Here is an 11,280-nt window from a genome sequence, read left to right as displayed (position 1 = left end):
CAGATATAGGACATGAAATGATTTTGGAATTAGTTAAATCTGTTACCATCTGGTTAGAAATAAAGACCCTATCTATTTTTGAATAAGTTTTGTATCTGTTAGAAAAAAAGGTGTATGGTAATGATTTTGAATCTATCTGATTATTAATATCATTCAAATGATAAGAATTAGCAAAATCATTTAAATGTTTTGCATTAGATGTAATTCTTCTTTTCCTTATAGTGGTAGTATCACTTTCATGTAGTATACAATTAAAATCACCAGCTAAAATAATATCCCCTATAGAGAATGATATGATCTTATCAATATGATGTTTCACTGTATTAATACCAATTCCAGGTATCCAATATACATTAATTAAAGTGTAAGTCTTCCCATTAATTTGTATTGTAACCATACAAAACATTCCTTTGTCATCCTGAAAAGACTTAATGGTTTTAGGAATGGGCATACCTTTATTCCATAAAATAGCCACTCCTCTTTTTTTCTGAGTGTGCTCTGAACTAACCAATACTGTATACTTATTAGTGGCTAGTTTATCAATATCTTTTTCAAGAGATGGGTTTCTTGCAGGAAGACTAGATTGGCCTTGTGTAAATTAATGTATCTTATTAGGCTTGCCCTTTTACACGGATTATTCAATCCATTAATGTTTAAAGAAATTCCTTTTAAAGATGTCATTTGGCATTTTAAAACTCAAGAATCTTATGATCGAAATAACAAATAACAAGATAAATAATGTTACATCTCCTCTTTTAGGTGTACCTTTAAATATAGCTGTATTTATTAAATCTCTTATGGGATTTTGTATAGGATTCAATTTTGTTTGTAGTGACAATGAGTATACAAAATATATTGTGGATGTCAAAACTATATACATATAACAATGAACAAGTGAAAATAATGTAAGGATTAAACCTTGCATCCAGCCTGGAGTTGAAAACTCCAACTTAGAGTAGTATTTACTACTCAAGTTAACCCCCTACCCTAAGCAGCAGTACCTCAGCTACCACCTTATCAATTTAATACTAGTTATATTTAACTGAGGTTAACAGTTTTCAATTCAATTATCTATCAAGACAAAACTACACATTTGGTAAAACAGCATCATATAAACTAAAATAAACTTTTTTTTTTTTTTAGAACTGTTCATACTACTATATAGATCTATGTAATATATAACACTTGTATTCAAATAGCATTCAAATAATCTTGATGTTAGAAATCAAGAGGAGAGAAAATTAGGTTCTAACATTCATTTAAATCAAAAACTTTGGCTAATATGATTCAGACATTACATATATTAAGATGCATCTATTTTCTGTCATGTGAATACTATTAACAGCTTCAAAAAAAATCTTGAATTGTTTGTATATGAGCATTTACTTAAACTCATTATTGTCAATAGAGTAAAATATTGTATTCATAAAAATTATTATAAATCATATTGCATAGTTATGCAAATTCTCAGAAACACTTGCATTATTAAAAAAAAGCCATCACACACATACACACAGACACACACACACATACATACACACACACATACACATACACACACACACACACACACACACACACATATATATATATATATATATATATATATATATATATATATATATATATATATATATATATCTGATCTCACTGAGTTATGTCCTTGTTGAGCACTATCCTACTTGCTGTCCCTAGAATAAATCTGTCTGCTTTATAGAAAATAATGCACAGCAAACACATTTTAGTAACCAGATTTTACAATCATGCTAACCTACTGGTTTAAAATATATCACATGACATTTCTTCCAGAATAGAATTATAAAATTGTTTATGCTTGTCAATCAGATGAATTAAATGAATTATAATAAAGTATATGTTTGGAACAGAAGTTTTTAACACAGATTATTATGCTGCTGTTAAGTAGATTTTCAAAAACATTTAAATAAATGTTTAATTTTCTATGCCTTCTAAAATAAGACATTTACTTACTACAAGAAACTACATCATTTAAACTCATTATAACTGACATTTTATGAATAGAGTATTTTTCCTGAATCTGTGGTGTGTCAGTATGATAACTAGGTCAGAGGTTATACTAACTGCTTTCAGTTTCTCTGTGAGAATTCTGTGAGTTGAAGCTTTTGAAGTAGTTCATGGACACTGTGCATGAGACAGCCCACATCCCAGATTGTCTCCCTTAACATTTTGGCGGAAACTTATTAAAACTTGTGGCAAACATTCATTTTGTCAATAGAGTAAAATATTGTATTCATAGAAATTATTATAAATCATATTGGATAGTTATGCAGATTCTCAGAAACACTTGCATTATTATATAAAAAAAAAAGCCATCACACTCACACACACACATACACATACATACACACATACACACACACACACACACACACACACACACACACACACACACATATATATATATATATATATATATATATATATATATATATATATATATATATATATATCTGATCTCACTGAGTTGTGTCTTTGTTGAGCACTATCCTACTTGCTGTCCCTAGAATAAATATGTCTGCTTTATACAAAATAATGCACAGCAAACACATTTTAGTAACCAGATTTTACAATTATGCTAACCTACTGCTTTAAAATATATCACATGACATTTCTTCCAGAATAGAGTTATAAGATTATTTATGCTTGTCAATCAGATGAATTAAATGAATTATAATAAAGTATATGTTTGGAACAGAAGTTTTTAACACAGATTATTATGCTGCTGTTAAGTAGATTTTCAAAAACATTTAAATAAATGTTTCATTTTCTATGCCTTCTAAAATAAGACATTTACTTACTACAAGAAACTACATCATTTAAACTCATTATAACTGACATTTTATGAATAGAGTATTTTTCCTGAATCTGTGGTGTGTCAGTATGATAACTAGGTCAGAGGTTATACTAACTGCTTTCAGTTTCTCTGTGAGAATTCTGTGAGTTGAAGCTTTTGAAGTAGTTCATGGACACTGTGCATGAGACAGCCCACATCCCAGATTGTCTCCCTTTACATTTTGGCGGGAAACTTATTAAAACTTGTGGCAAACATTCATTTTGTCAATAGAGTAAAATATTGTATTCATAGAAATTATTATAAATCATATTGGATAGTTATGAAGATTCTCAGAAACACTTGCATTATTATAAAAAAATAAAAAAAAGCCATCACACTCACACACACACATACACATACATACACACACACACACACACACACACACACACACACACACACACACACATATATATATATATATATATATATATATATATATATCTGATCTCACTGAGTTGTGTCTTTGTTGAGCACTATCCTACTTGCTGTCCCTAGAATAAATCTGTCTGCTTTATACAAAATAATGCACAGCAAACACATTTTAGTAACCAGATTTTACAATCATGCTAACCTACTGCTTTAAAATATATCACATGACATTTCTTCCAGAATAGAGTTATAAGATTATTTATGCTTGTCAATCAGATGAATGAAATGAGTTATAGTAAAGTATATGTTTGGAACACAAATTTTTAACACAGATTATTATGCTGCTGTTAAGTAGATTTTCAAAAACATTTAAATAAATGTTTCATTTTCTATGCCTTCTAAAATAAGACATTTACTTACTACAAGAAACTACATCATTTAGACTCATTATAACTGGCATATTTTATGAATAGAGTATTTTTCCTGAATCTGTGGTGTGTCAGTGTGATAACTATGTCAAAGGTTATACTAACTGCTTTCAGTTTCTCTGTGAGAATTCTGTGAGTTGAAGCTTTTGAAGTAGTTCATGGACACTGTGCATGAGACAGCCCACATCTCAGATTGTCTCTCTTAACATTTTGGCGGAAACTTATTAAAACTAGTGACAAACATTCATTTAGTAGTGTAAATGCATGTAAACATGACAAAACCTTCACAATGTATTCCACAGACCATTACAGCCTCTTACTTCTTTTCAGAAAGAGAAACAAATTGAATCACAGCTTGCCATTAAATCTTCAGATATTTTGACTGGTTATGAAACAAAACATTATAACTGACATATTTTATGAATAGAGTATTTTCCTGAATCTGTGGTGTGTCAGTGTGATAACTATGTCAAAGGTTATACTAACTGCTTTCAGTTTCTCTGTGAGAATTCTGTGAGCTGAAGCTTCTGAAGTAACTCATGAACACTGTGCATGAGACAGCCCACATCTCAGATTGTCTCTCTTAACATTTTGGCGGGAAACTTATTAAAAACTAGTGACAAACATTCATTTAGCAGTGTAAATGCATCTAAACATGACAAAACCTTCACAATGTATTCCACAGATCATTACAGCCTCTATGTAAGTGAAATTAAGCCCAAAATTACCAACAAGCAATAAAACTCAACATTCTTCTCCCAACTCAATTTTCATACAAATCCTATTATTCACTGTGCCCACACAATCAAAAGCATTTCTATATATTAATAAATATATTTAGATTAAGGAGCTCATTTACACCCCCTTTGAATAACTTACTAGGTACATATGAAAAAATGGTAGTTGAGGAAATTTATGAATATGGACGAAAAAAAGAGATCAAAGAAGCTAGGTTGGAACCTAAGCAAAGCAGAAGCAGATGTATTACAGGAAATACAAGCAGACCATTCATTAAGAATTATGAAACCCGATAAGGGAGGGGGGGCTGTACTTTATGACAAAGAGGATTATATAGGTAAAATGAATGAAATATTAATTAATTCAGGAAATTATGAAACTATTTCCTTAAATGAAGTGAATATAGGATATCATAAAGTGGATATGATCTTGGAGGACCTACTAATAGAAGAAAGGATTGATGGGGAACTATATAAGTTTCTAAAAGTTGAATACCCAATAATAGGGACTATTATAGGGATACCAAAGGTCCACAAAGATCCCAAAGACCCCCCCCTTCAGGCCCATTATATCTGGAAGTTTTTCTAAAACCTTTCCATTTGGAAAGGTAATAGATAGATGGCTTAAGACCATCTACAAGAATATCCCACAAATAATAATTGATTCATGGGATTTCTTGAAGAGGTTAAAGCCCGAAATAGCACAAAGAGCTAAATGGTTGGTCACTATAGATGTAGTAGACCTTTTCTCTAGTATTCCAAAAGAAGAGGGAATGGTAAGGTTTCAGGATACTATTATGAAAAGAAGTTGCATCTCCTGGGAAATAACTTTAATACTTATGGAGTTTATGGATATAGTACTGTCCTACAATTACATAATGTTTGAAGGAGAGTACTACAGACAAAAGAAAGGGGTGGCGATGGGGGCTGCTTGTGCCCCCATGTTTGCAAACCTTTTTTTGACAAGCTGGGAAGAAGAGTATATTTTGAACTCAGAGTGGTCACCCTTTCTTGGATGCTATTTTCGTTTTCTAGACGATATTTTTATCACATGGAATGGTAATGAATTAGAGTTAGAGAAGTTCAAGATTTATTTAAATGGGTGTAGCGAAGAAATAAAATTTACCTTTAGTCAAAACCAAAATTCTATTCCCTTTCTTGACACAATGATAACACTAGAGGAAGGGAGATTTAAATCTAATATTTATAGGAAATTGACTTTCAGTAATTCCTATTTAGATTATCAAAGCAGCCATCCTATAGTACAGAAAAAGAATATAGTAAAGGGCCAATGTATAAGGGTGGCCAGGATGACATCAGTTAAGAAGGACTTAGAAAGTGAATTAAAAAAGATAGGAGACTACTTTTTAGATAGGGGATATCCTTACAAATTGGTGGATGATGCAATAAAGTATGTCTCGGGAGAATGGGGAAGAAAGTATAAGCCATTATTGGGAAATGGAGATTCACTATTAAATCATATTAGTCCCAATGTTATAAAAGAAGGGAGATTAGAAACAATGAATACAGGTGAAGAATATAGCAGAGCTTGTATATTAGAATACAGTAAACATAGAACCGAAGGGTTTTTAATTTGTATTTAATAAAAAGTTTTTAATAAGGTCAACTAAAGAGTTCAGTAATTGTCGTAGTGCTGGTGCTGGTGCTGGTGTTACTACTTTCGAGTGGGAACAGTGATATTTTCAAAGTTCTTTTTTCGTATATATTAATAAAGAAAAGAAAAAGAGAGTAGAAAATAAAAGGGAGTGAGGCAGAAATAAAAAAATGTAAGAGAAAGCTGTAAGAAGTATATACAATGGAATGTTACTTACTGTTTATATTAATAGAGTTAAAAATAAAACATATTATTTACTCTTATTTAGTTCTGATTATTATTAGTTAAAGCATAACAGATTATTTACAAACAGGCATAAGCAGTATAATCAAGAAAGTATAATTAGAAATAGCATTTGAAGAACTTATAAAAACTTTTACAAGGAATAAATATGTTATTATTCTATTAATGATATTTTCATTACTGTTCTCTCCTGCCCTCCCCACCCTTTACCCACTACATAATCTCAATAGAATGTCATTGTTTAAACAAAGAAAATAATAAAAGGAGAAGGAAAAAAGGTAAAGATAAAAAAATGTATCAAATTACTAACCTTACTTCTTTTCAGAAAGAGAAACAAATTGAATCACAGCTTGCCATTAAATCTTCAGGTATTTTGACTGGTTATGAAACAAAACATTTCTTTGCACATAGAGAATAACTTTGATTAAATCTTTTCCAAAATATTTGTGGCTTTCTGGAAATGCAGGAACTATATTCAAAAAGATTAATAATGAACTAAAATGATGAGAGAGAAAAAAAAACATATAACAAATCATTTGTTTTTTAGTCTCTTCTTTTTCTCTGAAGTCTTCCACGAAGCTTCAGTTGCCAATCTCTTTAATGAAGAATTAGCCCATTCCATTTCTTCTATTTTATCCCAAATCCTTTTTTCTTTGACAAACAGTAAAGCAGAGTCTAAATCATCGAAAACCTTAGGACCACCAGGAAGGAAGATTTTAAGCTTGGCAGGAAACAGAAGGTATGTTTTAAACTGTGCTTTTTTAAGCTCCATTATTAGTGGCAGAAAAACTTTTCTTTTAGCTATTACCATGGAAGAATAGTCATTGTCAAAACGCACAGTTGTCTCATTAATCTTAACAGGAGCTTTAGCCCAAGCAGATTTAAGAACCATCTCTTTATCAAAAGATGATAGAAATCTAACTATAACTGATCTAGGATATTTTTTGTTAGAGTTAGTATTAGCTATAGATCTATGTGCTCTTTCGATACCAAAAGAGAATGCTTCTGGTAAGTCTAAAGTTTTAGGGAGCCAAGTTGTTAAAAAGAAGTAATATTGTTACCTTCAATATTTTCTGGCAGTCCAAAAATCCTAATGTTATTGCGCCTAGATCTATTTTCCAGGTCATCCAGCTTTGTTTGTAAATGTGTATTTTGTTTCAGCAGAAACTCAATGTTGATTTCCTCTTCTTGGATTCTATTTTCCATGTCATTCACAGCTTCTTCTATGCCTGTCATCTGGTTCTTCTGTTGTTGCAGGTCTGTATGTAACAGGTCTATTTGTTTTGTAGTTTTTCTATGAAGGTGTCTATTTTAGTATCCATTTTATCCATTTTATCAGTAAGTTGCTGGATTATAATTATCAGAGACTGAAGTTCTTTCTTGATGCTGGAGTCTTGAGAATTTGTCTTACTGGAACTCATTTCAGACTGATAAACTGACAGGAAAATTTCCACAGTGATTTCTGACAGGAATATTGTTAAGATTTCCTTTCTTTTTTAGATATAGTTCAAGAACTATATAAAACAAACGTATTTAGAAAGAAAATTACTTCAAAAATTAATTTTTTAAGTAATTAATTCCTGTCAGTGTAATGAAATTGGTGGAGCTGAAGAAATCTGCTGCTATCCTGTGTTCATCCTTGGCCACGCCCCCCTTTGTTTACAATTCTTGATACGAGTTTAGAGGGCTATGACACCATGTTGCATGGAGCATTTTTCTCACCTGCACTGCAAAAGACTTCCAGAGAAAGCAAATCACAAGGATGGAGCAAAGGAACACAGTTAGGGACAATATTGGTGTTCTACTGTACTGCATGGAAACATTTAATAGAAAAACAGCCTTTGCATCCATATGCAGTTTTAGAAGAGTAACAAGTGTAAGACAATAACATCTGGCATTGTTGACTGAATGTAATCCTCAGTCATGTGCCGGAAAATGAATTGCTTTAGAATGACAGGGCAAAAAAGTGTGTCAAAAACTCAGGAGCAATCCAGCAACATTTTGAATAGATGAAACATATGCACTTTACCCATTCTGCCATGCTCCATATATAAATGCATGAAAAGACTCTGGGTCACCATCTCTCCTGTACTTAAGGGGACAGGAGATTCTTTATTGCTACCAAACTGGATGACATGAGTTTGAGTACCAGCCTATACTCAAAATGGTTATTGAGAGGAGGGTTACTATGCATTCTGTGCACACCACCCATGGGTGAGAGGAGGGCCTTCTCACATTAAGTGACTTAGTCCTGTGGGTTATGCTTCATTCTAGCATACTCTCTCAGGCTGTGAATCACTGCGGAACCACATGTCAATGAACCATAGCAGAAGCGAGTGAAGCCTCTACATCTTGCGTACAGGGGTCTGTGCTCCTTTTTCTTCTGCTTATTATAATCAGCTTTGAGATATTTTTCCATATTTTTTCTCATATTATAGGACAATTGTAAGGAATTATATATTAGTGGTGAGACAAGATAAAGCTCCTGGATTGTAAAAACTTTATGTAGCAATGCAATGATTCTTCATGTCTGATATTAACTTGCATCTTGCATTTACTTTTATGGGCACTCTAATCCTAGTTAAAACTGAATATTGTAAGACATGCACATATATACAGGATTGGTAAATGTCACATATGAAATCTTTAAGGACTCTGAAACTGTAGCAAACCATGTCTTCCTTTAACTTTCTTGGAAAAAGCTAAGACTCATTAAGAAAGAAAGAAATATAACAGTCATAATTTTTAAAAGTAGTTTGACCAAAAGGTGAACCAGAGATAAATTTTCCTACAAAAGCAAATGTAGTTGGAATAATGGAAGACATTTCATTTTCTATCTGACTTTAGTTTCCTACTTTGTTTATGTCAGAAAAAAACTTAAAATAGCCTAAAAAGTTGAAGCAAAACAGCAATATGGATAAGTTCATTATTAAAAAGCAGGAAAAATACAAAATGTGCCTTAATTCGTGAGAATAACTTTAGGAGCAAAGCCACAATTCTGAAGTTCTTCTGAGTATCTGATTTCTGCATCAAAGTCTGTTCTGACTCTGATTTAGATAACCAAAGTTTGAGTACGTATGTGTCATAACAGAGAAATATTCAGTATTATCGTTTAGGATCAGAACCTATTCCCCTCCCCAGCTGGTGCATAACAGCAGCTTTGATCTGCATGATGGACAGATGGCTTTGCAACTACTGTGGGGGTCTCTAGTACTGGAAATGTGTGTCTGGTGGGGTGGGGCATTCTGCCTCCATTACTCTTCTTGGGGTACTAAGATCTAAGACTTACAAATACAATCTTAACATGAGAAAGATGGGCAGGTTAAGAATGTAAAGTACTGGACTGAATACAAAAGCCTACAGGGTTATATTTAAGTCTCTTTAATCATGAGGCTTTATGGGAAAGCTCTTTCCTAACATAACCCAGCCCTGATGAAAACCAGCTTTGAATAATTAACATATGAGTTTATCTTTTTTTCTTCCTCAGCTGAAAGCAAAAAGCAGACAGTTTCTGAATTAGATAAGCAGATACCCTCCTGGTGTTTCTTTCTTCTGCAGAAAGAGTTACTTCATTGTAATGGAATGCCCATTATCTGTTTAGAAATACTTGTTTTGTTTAGGTATGAAGAAGTGCTCTTAGCTTGAAAACATGCGTTTCACTACAAATAAAACAAGTCTATTAGTGTATTTCAATAGTTTAGGAAGGGATTGAAAGCTGTGGTACATACCGATTTCTCAGACTGATTTCTGAAACCCAGTCTTCCTTCTGCTGACAGTTTTCAGTTATTTTCTCTTGGCTTTATAACACTTTATAATGAGCAGTGTCTTCTGTCAAAATATGGATCAGAGTTCTACTAAAAAATTTAAATGCATTCTCTCAGCCACTTTATAATGATAGATGCAATGCCAGTTTAAACACACTCAATAAACACTAAACATGGAAAATGCCTTAATAAAAATGAATATAACGGAGGCTCTCCACCTGTCCTTACCAATGTATGCTAGCTCGAACCCTGGGTCTGTCCCTGCCCCATCTCCAGTCATTTTTACCCTTTCCATAACAGTACCACTATTCAGACTAAATGTGTCTAAATTTACCCTAGGAAAAAGTCTACATGTAGGTTTCTTCAGTTTCATGATTTTTGTCTTGGGCTTTTAACAGTCGATCACAAGGGCATTAGGATATGAAAGTAGACCCATATATATATATATATATATATATATATATATATATATATATATATATATATATATATATATGGGTCTATATTACAATGTCAAACTCACGGGAGTCTGAACATTGTAATATCGAACCCAAATGTTCGATACACGGAAATAGCGAAGCCACGGAACACCGAATTTTTTTCCCAGGGAAAAAAGTCAGTGGGCCATTTTCGTGGCTTTGCTATTTCCTCCACTGTGGTGCAATCTCGGACTTGGTATATTGAAGTAGGGGGGTGTGTACGTGTTTTTTTTTTGTACCAGAACAGCGATTTTTTTTTTCCCTGGGAAAAAAAATCACTATTCTGTGTTTACGTACTTTTTCAGTTTCGAACTTAACAGTTCGATATTACATAGTTCGAACTCCTGTGAGTTCGACGATGTAATATAGACCATATATATATATATATATATATATTTTTTTTTTTCCATCAAAAGAGCAGAGTTGAGGCATAAATGTTCAATTTCTGTTTGGTCAAATGTGTGTTTGAGTGGTGCAAATGCGAGAAGTCGACTGATGGATTTGCAAAGGTGAGTGTGAGTTAAGAGGATATGAGAGTGTGTATGCAACTGTTAGCAGATTAGGTTTAGAGTAAGGGTTAGGTAAGCAGTTAGATGTTAGGAGTATACATGTGAGAGTTTGAGGGTTAGGGTAGAGTTAGGGTTAAATTAGGGGTTGGATGTAATGGTGAGTATGTTATTGTGCATGCTGCATGTCTGAGACGTATATAATAAGGTAAGGTGTAGGGTTGGTGATACAGGCAGGAGCAGTGTTATTGTCAGCATGCATTG

The sequence above is a fragment of the Protopterus annectens genome, chromosome 16.part0, assembly GCF_019279795.1.
Source record: "Protopterus annectens isolate FY-2018-M chromosome 16.part0, PAN1.0, whole genome shotgun sequence".
NCBI lineage: Eukaryota > Metazoa > Chordata > Ceratodontiformes > Protopteridae > Protopterus > Protopterus annectens.
The sequence above is the reverse complement of the archived record's forward strand: the minus strand, read 5'-3'. Positions refer to the sequence as shown.